Source organism: Chenopodium album, chromosome 1, assembly GCF_948465745.1.
Source record: "Chenopodium album chromosome 1, dcCheAlbu1.1, whole genome shotgun sequence".
In the NCBI taxonomy this organism is placed as follows: domain Eukaryota; kingdom Viridiplantae; phylum Streptophyta; class Magnoliopsida; order Caryophyllales; family Amaranthaceae; genus Chenopodium; species Chenopodium album.
The window spans coordinates 89,617,232-89,629,755 of record NC_137834.1 but is presented as its reverse complement, the minus strand read 5'-3'; the positions used below and the strand labels follow the sequence as shown (position 1 = coordinate 89,629,755).

The window sequence follows — 12,524 nt, the reverse complement described above, 5'->3', positions numbered from 1 at the left end:
AAATTGACTTTTAAGCCAAAAAAGCTGCTTTGAGTAGCTTTTTTGTTGGCTTTTGGCTTGTTAGTCCACAAATTATCTAATAAAAAACAGCCAACAACCAACAATTAATTTATCAAACACTTTTATAAACAGCCAATTTCAAAAGTCATTATAAACAGCCAAACATTCCAGCTGGTCAAACAAGCCAAGTGAATCAGCCAACAACCATTTGCCAAACAAGGCCAAATTTTAAAATCACATCAAGTGAGTCAATAAAACAAAGACGTTCACCCTCTCCGTGAATAACCTACCAAGTACCAAGGTAACATCCACTACATCAATTTAAAATAGCCGTTCGTATTTTCTAAATATAATTGGGCTAGCTGAAAGCAAAAGCATACTACTACATCTGTTCATCAAACGTAAAAAACAATCATCTCATGCAAAATTATACACAAGTACAGTAGATAATGAATGACACTTATAATAAAAGTAGTTTTACAGGAAACTTCAACATTTAAAAAAAAAAAAACATTAATGTGCAAATTAAAATATGACTTCCTGAGCACCTATTTGATCAGCTTTTACCTTTTTTTTTAAAGCATCATAATGTTATTTGTTATGTTCCATATCAGTATGAAATTAAAGAAATTAAGTCATTAGAGTATATCTAGCCCGTTAGTAATATTAGATAATAGATATCACAAAAGTATAATGTACGATATTTGACAAATTAGAGAGAAATATAGAATAGAATGGCTTGATTATTATTCATCAATAGGTAGAGTATTTATACAAAACCTACGAATATAAGATAGGAAACAATATATACCATAACCTAATGATATATTCTCTAAATAATATCTTAACATAAGATAATACTGAATATATTATTCTCTGAATGATATCTACGGAAAATATATCATACATATATTTTCCGATATTATCTCTAACACCCACCCGCAATCGTAACGGCAGTAACACGAACGTTGCGATTGGAAATTCTTCAAATTGTTGAAGCCGAGATGCACACTCTTGTGATGTCGCCTTCAATTTTTCTTTTTTTTCAATGATGATAACGTTCATCTTTTCGAACTCATCTGTCATCAATCAAACAGGAACGTCATTCTTTTCGAACCTGCAAATATAACAAATTTTGGTTTTTCCAGAGCAAAACCGAGCTCCAATCAAATATTGGTTTGTCAGAGTAAACCACACTCAAATTTCTTATTGTTCTTTCAGAGTAAACCACACTCAAATTTCTTATTGGTCTTTCAGAGTAAACCACACTCAAATTTCTTATTGGTCTTTTAGAGTAAACCACACTCAAATTGGTCTTTTAGAGTAAACCACACTAAAATTTCTTATTTGGTCTTTCAGAGTAAACCACACTCAAATCCAAAGGAGCAAAATTATGCTCGAATCAACTCACAAACCTTGTCTCACGGCACAAGGAGAACCAATTTCTTGTCTCACAACACAAGAGAGCCGAAAACTTTTTTTTTGTTTTTTTCATCTTTAGAGAGTCAAAGACACACCAACAACTTTATTTTGATCTCAATGCTTAGAAAAGCCACGCATGATGTAATGTATACATCAAGTCATCAACTCAAACTCTGCACCAACACTAACTTGCACAGCGGAATAAACTAAAAAAAAAATTGGTAATTTTTGCTAAAGGATCATCCCATCGGTGGGTTTAATTTCTAACCCACCGGTAGGGGGGGAAATTTTTTATGAACGGTCCCAAGATTTAACCTGCTCTTGATACCATTTACATAGTATTTTTTTTTTTGGGTGAAGATTTACATAGTACTTTTGAATGTCATGATATATATGTTTGCAAATCAATATCAAATGTTGATTAGGATTTGCTTATTTGGAAGTCCTTTGAATGCACAAATATATTCAAATACTCCAATTTTGAATGTACCAAACTCCATCTAGATGCACCAAGCATAACTACTGGTATTGCAAATATTTGTTGTATAGTGACACTTATTAAAGTAATCTCAATTACTTGATTGATTAATGAGACATTCAAGACTTTTTTCCATCATCAATCGATAATTACTGACACACACCTATTGTTACAATTTACTTACATTTTGCATTTTTAATCAATAATCCGTACAAAATGTAGCAATTAATATAATGCGTCTATATACAATTAGTGTAAAACACACAATACGATTAAAATTTGTAACTAATTTGAACATTGTGTAGCAATTAATTAAGTAAATTGTAACTAATTTCGATCAACTTTGTGCTATATATTTATAATGTCAAGTTCGTACCAATTATCGTGGACAATCCATAATGCATGAACCAAAATGCTTACTTGTCCTATTACAAAAACAAAATAATGGCAAAATTTAGCCAATCTTTGCATAAAAACACCAATGAATGTCAAAAGTACAAGGTTGAAATATAGAGCAACAGTAACCGAAAAACCCGGGGAAACAGTAAACCTGGTCATCAGCATGAGGAGATCGTATAGTATAGCTTAGCTGCTGCTCAGAAACCTTAGATTTTCTTCATTATTATTTTACCTTTCTAATGATATAAACTCCCACTTTTATGGCCAAATGTATTTCTTGCAGAAACTCTGCATATAATTATTTCACTAAAATTGGAGTACAAAATATTGTATTTTTATTTTTTAATATAAATAATATAGCCTTATTTTCCTCATTTTTGCTCCCTTACTTTTACAGTTTCCACTTATCGTTTAAAGTTGCCAACTTAAATTTTGTACTATTCCTTTTTTTTTTTTTTTTTTTTAATTGATTTCAAATTTGATCATTATTATATACTGATTTGGGCCGTACCCGCAATTAAGGGAGAGACTTCACTTTATAAGACCAAATGAGATTTTATCCCAAAATCATATGACTAAATGAGGAGTAGTCTCTTAGCTCTTTCTTTTTCAATTAATATGGGACCTTAAATGTGGTAATACTTGATAGGTCTATTTTTTAACAGATCATTTTTTGAATTTGGAAATGTTTAAAATAATTTTGGACCATCTGCTTTGTATTGGTTTGTTTGTCCGTTAGAAGTTTTCAATTCTTATCTTTTTTATTGCTTCCGAAAGGGACCTTGGATTTTACTCTTAACAATTTGGAATTGATAGAGTTTGGATAACAAACAAGACAAGAAAATACATGATGATGTTACATGCTCTATTAACATCCACTTCTCTCGTTAGGTATTAAAGTGTACGAAGTAAATAAAATGCTAGTCCATTTTTAGAAGCCTGATGAATCACCTTTTCAAATGATATGATATATGAAAACCTTTGATAAACAAAAGTGATAAATGTAACTAAAAAATCACGTACAAAATTAAAATATAGATAAGATCATAGTAGACCAGAAAAAATTCATAATGAATATCTAGAATATTAATCTTATATTCTATCAATACTAATACTTGCATGCACTAATACTATTTAATTTAAAACCCGATACAACACCAAGGCACCAAACATGTGAAAATGGATATTCATTTTGTTCGAGAAAAAGGTTGCTTTGGGACAAGTTCGGGTTCTGTATATTCTGTCTAGATATCAATTCGCAGATTTTTTCACTAAAGGCCTACCACGAGAACGAAGTATTTATGGATTTTAGATTCAATCTTAGCATACCACTTGGCCTCCTCCCGCTACGACTGCGGGGGTGTGATAGATATATCCTTATCGTATTAGGTTTTACGACCCTTGTAAACTCTACATATATTAATCAATGGTACACACTCCATATTGTGGAGTTTTCCCGAAATCCAACATAAACCACTCATATATGGTTGTGAAAATAAACAAGTCAATCTTAAATAAAAGTATTTGATTTTAGGGTTTTGTTCGAGTAATATCAATATATCAATCATCTGATTCGGGGTACCTTTTAAAATTAAATCTAAATTAATTCAATTTCAAATCATTCAAATATTATTTGGGTTAAGATCAATTTGGACATGCTTAATTTTGGCGGGTAGAACAAATAAATTAAAAGAGCATCGATCACATTATCATCTCACATGGTTTAGTAAAAGTGGAAATGAAGCAAAGATAAATAGGATAGTTAGAAAGATTTGGATGTACATTAACACACGTACGCATGCACATGGCTTTCTTCCGATCTTCGACTCAATCCGATACACCATACCTACAACCAATTAAAGTTAACTTATACTCGTATATTCTACTACCTTTTTTATTTTAATTTTTATTTTAATGTTATGATTAATATGTTTAAATTATTAATGGCCTACTTGATAGGAAAAGTAGCGGACGTGGCAACCCGTCGAGTTTTTTTTTAGAGATAGGAATCACTATTATTCTTTCTTCCTTTTGTTTTGTTTTGCTGCTACTACTACGGAGCCTCATCTCAAGCCACAAAACCATAAAAAATATACGGAATAATCAGAAGGAAATACTGTATTTCACAAATTATAGAATACCTTATCTATATTCAAGATTTATACGGAGTAGTATACTAATAATGTTGTTATTTAGAATTCAATATGCTTTAAAGAACAACAAATATAATTAAGTTATTTATTGGACATTTGGACATCTCAGTTTTTAAAGTATTGAGGTGTTGGACTAAGGACTTAAAGACATACAATAATAGATGTAATCCAAGACAGTTTAATTAAATTGAGATGATAAGTTATGACTCGACTTTAAAATAGGATTAGTTTAGACAAGCAAAAATCTTTCTAGTTAAAAATTTAATCACTTCTAAATTTAAAATACTACCTTCATTACAAGTTATGTGCAGCGATTTGACATAAGCAGAGAGGGAAGATGTTTAATCGTTGCACATAATCTGTAACGGAGGTAGTAATTTTTAAAGTGTTGATATTCTATCATTTACCCGTATTATATATATCCATACAAATTTTAATTTGTAGTCGAAATAAAATGACTCGTACCGACTTGACCCAAAATGAGGAAGTTGAATTACTTCGTATTTTAAGACTGGTATTTATTATAAAACTGCTCGACAATAAGTCCAAAAGTTACTTTACCTTATCTGAAAGAAATTGCATCCTAAAATGACTTACCCTAAACCAAAATCAAATAACAACATTCATTATCTGCCACCTCTATAATTACTATTATAGGAAACTGATAGAGTATAAAACATATTTTTGGGCCTCAACCATAAAGCTTAAACTTTTGGTTGAGTTGGTCTACTAACATGGTATTGGAGCCAACGTGACATAAAAGTCACGGGTTCGAATCTCATCCACCCCTCTTTTAAAGTGGAATTAATTCGCGCCAGATATGAGTCCTCCAAACATATTATGAAAGAAATTCATTTTGATTTTTTTTATTGATTAACTAGGTTAAATCCCGTGCAATGCACGGTAGTTAATTATTTTTGACAATTTATTATAAATTTTTTTAATATAATGACTTGAGTATTACTAAAAATATATATAGAGTATATTAAAAATAAAAGCATGCAAGAGAAAATATTTAAAAAACATGTAATATTTATAAACTTATAATGGATAGTTTAATCTTTTAGGAAAAGATTTATATTTTATATAAAACAAATTATGTCATAATTTAGATATAATTTTTTTTTTCTTAAGTAACAATAATTTTTTTAGAAGGTACTTTTGGCGGGAAATTTTTTAATAATACATTGACAAGTATGTGTTAAGATTCGCTTTTAGTAATATGTAATTGATTGATTACGTAGTACGGAGTATAATTTTTTGTACGAGTTTAATTTGCTACATGAATAACTTAATTATAATTTAAGTATACCATTATTTAACGAGAAGAAATATTTTCAAAGCTAAGTATTTCTTAATAATTAAAGATTAATATTAATTAACACAACTCTCTAATCATCACTATCGATCTAAAACCACTATTCCTCCACCAAATTCCACCAATTAATTAAGCTTTTGGTAATTTAATTAGGTTAAATCAGGGAATATATATAACCTATCAGATTAATCTTACAGCATGACTCATACTACAAACAAAATTCATATTATGCACGTCTAATCAAGTTAGCTATTACAAAGTAAATTATCATCAATAATTAATTAACTTTGCTTTCAATTACCTATCATGCTGAAAATTTGACCTACATGTCTCCAAACATTCTCATCTAACAAAGTTTGGCATCGTATGTATGTTTTGTTTAAACCTTCTACACTGTATTCTCTCTTCGAACCTTAATATATATTTTAATTATGTTATACCAATTAGTTGAACAGCATCTTTCATAGATTCGAAGCCAAAACGATAATTTGATGAGGTAGCAAACCAATGATTGACAATATTTAGGTACATGTCATGTTCATATTATTTGCTTACTATATTAATTAGAAGAAAACTCTAGATAGCCTTCATTTAGATCTTCTTAAAATCGTATAAATATACATATTCTATTTGTCCCAATTTATTCGATACATTACTGTTTGTCCCAAATTTTTTTAATTAGATTGATAAAATTCCCTTTTATGAGCAAGATAACTTATATTCTAATATAATAGTTGAGAAATTCATCCACAAATAATATTCGATTTAAATCCTTATACTACGTATTTAATTATGGCGTAGCAATGTGTTTGTAAGAAAAAAAAATGTATAGTAAGACATACAGGCTCAAATTTGGCAGCTTATTATTCTCATTTTTAGTTGTAGTCGTGTAGATCTAATCAATCCTCCTCTATATTACTTTATATATATATTTATTATTGATGCAAACTTTTATAATAAACTCATTCAATGAATATTGTTTAAATGATTAAAGACAATAATCACCATATTTATATCAATACATACCCTCATTTATTTAGTTTATCATATTTGGTACAAGTATACTCCTTTTATTCGGATTTATAATTTTCGATTAAAACATGGGACTTGTTGTGAACGTATAAATTGGTCAAATTAGAAAGACTACCAAGCGTGTTATAGTTTGAGATTATATAAATGTTTAGACTTAAGTTTCAAGTTGCTCGCAAATTGCAGGACATATTGGATGAATCAGCTCCAATCCAAAGACAAAGACTGCAACAACTCAGGAAACCAGTGCTATTCTCACAATTATAACTCACATTGTCACATGGATTCATGACATATATATATATATATATATATATATATATATATATATATATATATTATGTCAATTGATGATTTGCTTCTAATCCTAAAATAATTAATTAATATTAATCTTTATCTACAAGATTAGGTTTCCATATCCAATAAATCACTATCAATCTAGGAAATTAAAAAATACTAGTAAACATATTTGCGCTATAGGAGTAGAATTATTATTACCAATCCAAATCTAAAAATGATTATGCACTACTGTAATTGGATTTGAGTTTCGTATCAAAATTTAACCTAACTTTTGTGAGAATACATGCATGCATGCATGTCTCACATAATCAAATTATATATATTATTATAGGATTGGAATCTAAGTTATTAGTTGTGGAGTAGGTCGATCTTTTGGGAGGCAATGACCTTACACGTGGTGTAACAAATGTATGAGAAGATGATGGTAGTTTTTTTTAGAGCATATTAAATAATGATGGAAGGTTATATTGAATTGGTTCAAATTATATGAGCTTGTCGATTTACACCCACTTTTTTTATGGGAATCGGGCCTTGTTTTAAGACAATGATATGAAACAAAGTACTATTTAGTTGATCATTATGGCTGATATCCCTAATAAGAGAGACAAAATGAGAAATGAAGGCAACTTGTTCAGTTATTCATTAGGTTAGGTGGAGCATTGTTTGTATAGATATATCTGTCACCCGCACATAATTCATATGAGCACACACTAATATCCAATTGACATCAGTTAATCAAAGTCTCTATCTCAGCTCATAAGCTAAGTGGGATCGGTTGCATGAACTAAAAGTTAGGGTCTATTCTCATACGTTGAAATTCAGTTCAGTTCAGCTCCTAATTTCCTTCTCTTATAAAATATTCATTTCATTTCAGTTCAGTTCAGTTCAGCTGAGTTCAGTCAATTAGAACATACTCTGATTATTCTGTGTAGTCTAGTATCCCATTAATAGACATTTGATAATGCACAATTTTTTGGGTGATCGATTTATAAGCTAAGTAATACAAAATCTACTACTAAATGATGAGTATGAAAATTTTTCTCAATTTAGTGTTTGATAAAATTAATGTACATATAAATTTGGGCAGGCAATAGAGGATCCATATATATACATAGAGTACAAGCAATATTTTTACTTTGAGACAATTGACCTATTCACATTTACTGAATTGAGCTGAACTGAACTGAACTGATTGAAGCTGAACTGGACTGAATAGAACTGCTTGGAGCTGAATTGAACTGAACTGAATAGAACTGCTTAGAGCTAAATTGAACTGAACTGAATAGAGCTGAAATGAATGTTTTATGAGAGAGGGAAATTAGAAGCTGAACTGAACTGAACTTGACTGATTGGAGCTGAAGTAAGCTGAACTGATTGGAGCTGAAGTAAGCTGAACTGATTGGAACTGAACTGAAATTAAGTTGAAGTGAATAGGCCCTACTAATATCTGTATAATGCCTACTAGCTCATCTTCCATTCATTCACCTTTTTCTTATGCTATAAATAAAACAGTTATTATAGAAAATCTATTTTCTCATATATTGATTGTACTTACTTGTAAGATCACTGTCATAATTCCTATATGTGGAAACAGAGGTTGATCATGTCAATACGTATGTGAAAATGTGATTTTGTAAATCAAATAAATGATCTCTTTTTGGGATGCAAAAGAAAAACTGCGCATCTTATGGAAGGATGAGAATCTATTTAAGTTTGGAGTTTAGCAGAAAAATGAACTGAACAAAAGGAATAATGAGGCCAAATCACATGATCATTTTTCATTAAATTAAATAAAAATACAAAATAAAAGGTTGCATACAAATCAACTTGTTTGACACCTTGCATACGGACAGTCGTTAGTCATACGTACACATAAGCATATCCATCCCTTTTTGTGGAAAGTATTTTTTTCATTCTTATTTTTTTGATGATTCATTTACAATAATCATTCATAAATCCAGTTGTTTAATTATTGCATTGTATTATAATCATCTTATGTGGCCATCCCCGATTGTAAACCTGTAGATGTTGTATTATAATTTATTACGTGTTTAATAATGATAATGTCATTTTTTTCGTTTAAATATTTACTTCTCAGCGTAAAGTAAATCGTGAAATGATAAAAGACAATGATATTATTGAATTTCTTCGATTATTAACAATGCGATATAACTCCACCAAATTAAAATTAAATTTGATCCGATCCGAACAACCTATCTGCTACCACATTTATATACATAATCATAACACTAAAAGGATCGATAAGATCACATACTAATAATAATTAGATTTAAAAGTAAAAAAATGAAAAGAAAGAGCGGCAAAGATTGGAGGTATTGATACGGTGGAAAAGTGATGATTGAGTAGAACAAGAGAGAAAAAAAAGAAAAGAAAAAGAAAGCAATATTTACGGAGGTAGAGGACTCGTGTACTAATAATTTGTAATGACACCCCTCAAATTGGGCCACTTTGCTTTGCTTTTCAAAGTTTGACCTTTGACTCAAAGGCACGTGCGCGGCATCTTTTGACTACTCTCTTCTCCCCAAATATCTCTCGTTCCCTCCTCTCTACTACGAGAGGATTCCGCTACACGCACGTGCACCACCTCCCCGACACATTTATACCATCCCCCACTGTCATTAATTATTAACCTTCTTTTTACTGCTCATTAATTTTTTTAATCTTAGGTATTTTATATGTTTGTATTTTACTTGGCCTATTTGGGCTACTAGTCTATGAAGTATTTTACTGGCTTATAATTGAAGTTCAAGAATATGTTTTATACGTTATAACGTCCCATACACAAGATTCCATTAAACTTAAAGTGTGGATGTAGAATAAGCGCATTATACCTAACATTTAACATTCCACTTGAAAGCGGAGGGTGGATGAGATTCGAACCATGATATTTGTATCACGCTAGCTTCTAATACCATATCAAAGGATTATCTCAACCAAAAGTTTAAAATTTTGATTGAATCCCAAAAATATGTAATACACTCTATCAATATTACCTTCGCCTTATAATATAATGTTTGTTTACTTTTTTTTTTTTTTTTTTTTTTTTTGTTTCTTTGTTTTTCACAAGAATTAAGAGTAGCAAAAGAAGTAAAATATTCTTAAAAGAGTTTTTGATAAGAAAAATGTAAAACAATATATTATGATATATGTAATACACGGTATAAAATAGGAATTATTAGCATAAATTCTTACATGTGACCGACTATAGTGTGTGGTCAGTCATTAGCAAGGTAGTTAGTGTTATGTAAAAAAAAAAAAAAAAAAAAAAAAAAACTGTTAATATTGCAGGGCTACTCAGTCAGTGTCATAGAAGTTAGGGCATGTTTATATTTACTGAATTGAGATGAACTGAAACTGAACTGATTAAATCTGAGCTGAGGCGAAATGAGTATTATATGAGAGAAGGAAATTAGGAGATTAACTGAACTGAATTGATTGGAGCTGAAATGAACTGAACTGAAATTAAGTTGAAGTGAACATGCCCTTAGACCTTGTTATATTGAGCTTTTGGGCAGAGAACATTAGATTTCAGCACAACAGATTTCAATAAAAACATATTAGATCTAAATAACAGAATCTTATTTGTCAGTATAATAGAGGTTATTCGATTAATGTTATAGGAATTACTTCATTGTTTTACAAGCGGTCACATGGTATGAGCAGTTGCACACAAAATACATTGATTAAAAATAAGCACAATATTTAGGACAGCCAGAGAATTACACGCACACTAATACAGGACAGAGGAAGGTTAATAATAATTTAAATTACCGGCCAATTGTGGTATAGATTAATAAAAAAAAAAAAAAAAAAAAAAAAAGTTACTCCGTACATTCTTTGGATTCTTAAAATATTACGGAATAGTAAATTACATGAAACAAAAACAAAGGGAAAGTGAGAAAAGAGAGGGGGAGTTTTGATATTTTGAGGATTTCGAAAAATTGGAAGGGCCGAATCCAATGGAGGAGGGGTTTATTTTAGCCGAGACCATGCCGTTATTTCCTTCACTCTTGTTCCCATTTCATTTAAAGCCTTTTTTGTCTCGCTTCTTCCCAAAATCTCTCTTCTTTTTTTCTTTTATTTTCATTGCATTTTGTTCAATATTATATTGCACTCTTCAAATATTTGGGTATATTTTAATGTTCACTTGAAGACGTAATCTTGATTGATATGGTGGATTATGATAATATCTTAGCTTGTTAATTATACATTAATCGTGTACACTTGAAGATGTAATCTCGAATGATATGGTGGATTATGATAATATCTTATCATGTTATATTTTTGTATCATGTTTTTGAAGATGTAATCTCGAATGACATGAAATACATAAATATCTAAGACCGTTAATGATACTTTAACATTGTAATTTAAATTAGTAATATCCCTAATGTCATATCTACTTTTATGTTTTAACCACCAAACCTCACTAGATAAGTAGATATTATGTCATAGTCTCCATTTTAAAGTAAGAGAATGACTCTTGTGTGTTGGATTATTTGAATGACACAAATAAGATCAATATCGATGTTATTCTCATAGTTTTTGCGAGTATCAAATTTTCAAATATCAATTTTTCATATATATATATATATATATATATATATATATATATATATATATATATATATATATATATATATATATATATATATATATATATATATATTCAACTATACAAACATCAAATATTTGGCATAAAAGCAAACAGTAATAAGTTATGCTAGGCTAATGTTCTCCATATATTTAGGGTCTAAGTCAGTTCAGCCTTAATTAGTTATGTTTAGTTAACTTAAGTTGTTTTCAGTAAATCGGAATAGACCCTTATTGTCTAATTTGATTTCATCTTGTAATAGTTAAAACAAGAAATAAGTTTTGTAAAGTATAATAAGATGAACTGTACAAATTAAGAGTAACAACTTAGAGGTGTCAAAATGCTTCAAGGGTGACGCAAAATGCAAAATATTAATATCAAATATTGAGTTGTTTGGATACAAAATTTAGCATGACTCTAATTTATAAATAATCGAGCCCGACCTTACAAAATCTAACTCAAACACCCAAATTGACACCTGTACATTAACTTTGAAGTCATAGAATTATGTATTGATCAAAAGCTCTACTTGAAGTTTGAAGTCATAGTATTATGTAGTGATCAAAATTTGAACGTGTCATGAAAATTTAAAAGCATGGTTCATGTAATCATGCAAACACATTAGCCCAGGTAATATAGTTGGATTTGAACAACTATTAAATTGGGCCAAGATCCAATATTTTCGGTCCAGAGTAGAGAACCTGGCTTTAAAAATGTTTAAGCCCATTGAAAAAACATGGAGGTGCGGGGAATCGAACCCCGTGCCTCTCGCATGCGAAGCGAGCGCTCTACCATATGAGCTACACCCCC

The 12,524-nt window shown here is 30.0% G+C and overlaps 1 non-coding gene across 1 annotated transcript; it reads right to left on the bottom strand.

Moving 5' to 3' along the window:
- Nucleotides 1–12,451: 12,451 nt before the first annotated feature.
- TRNAA-CGC (transfer RNA alanine (anticodon CGC)) lies at nt 12,452–12,524 on the bottom strand. The gene has a single exon. It is a non-coding gene; the product is annotated as a tRNA-Ala (tRNA).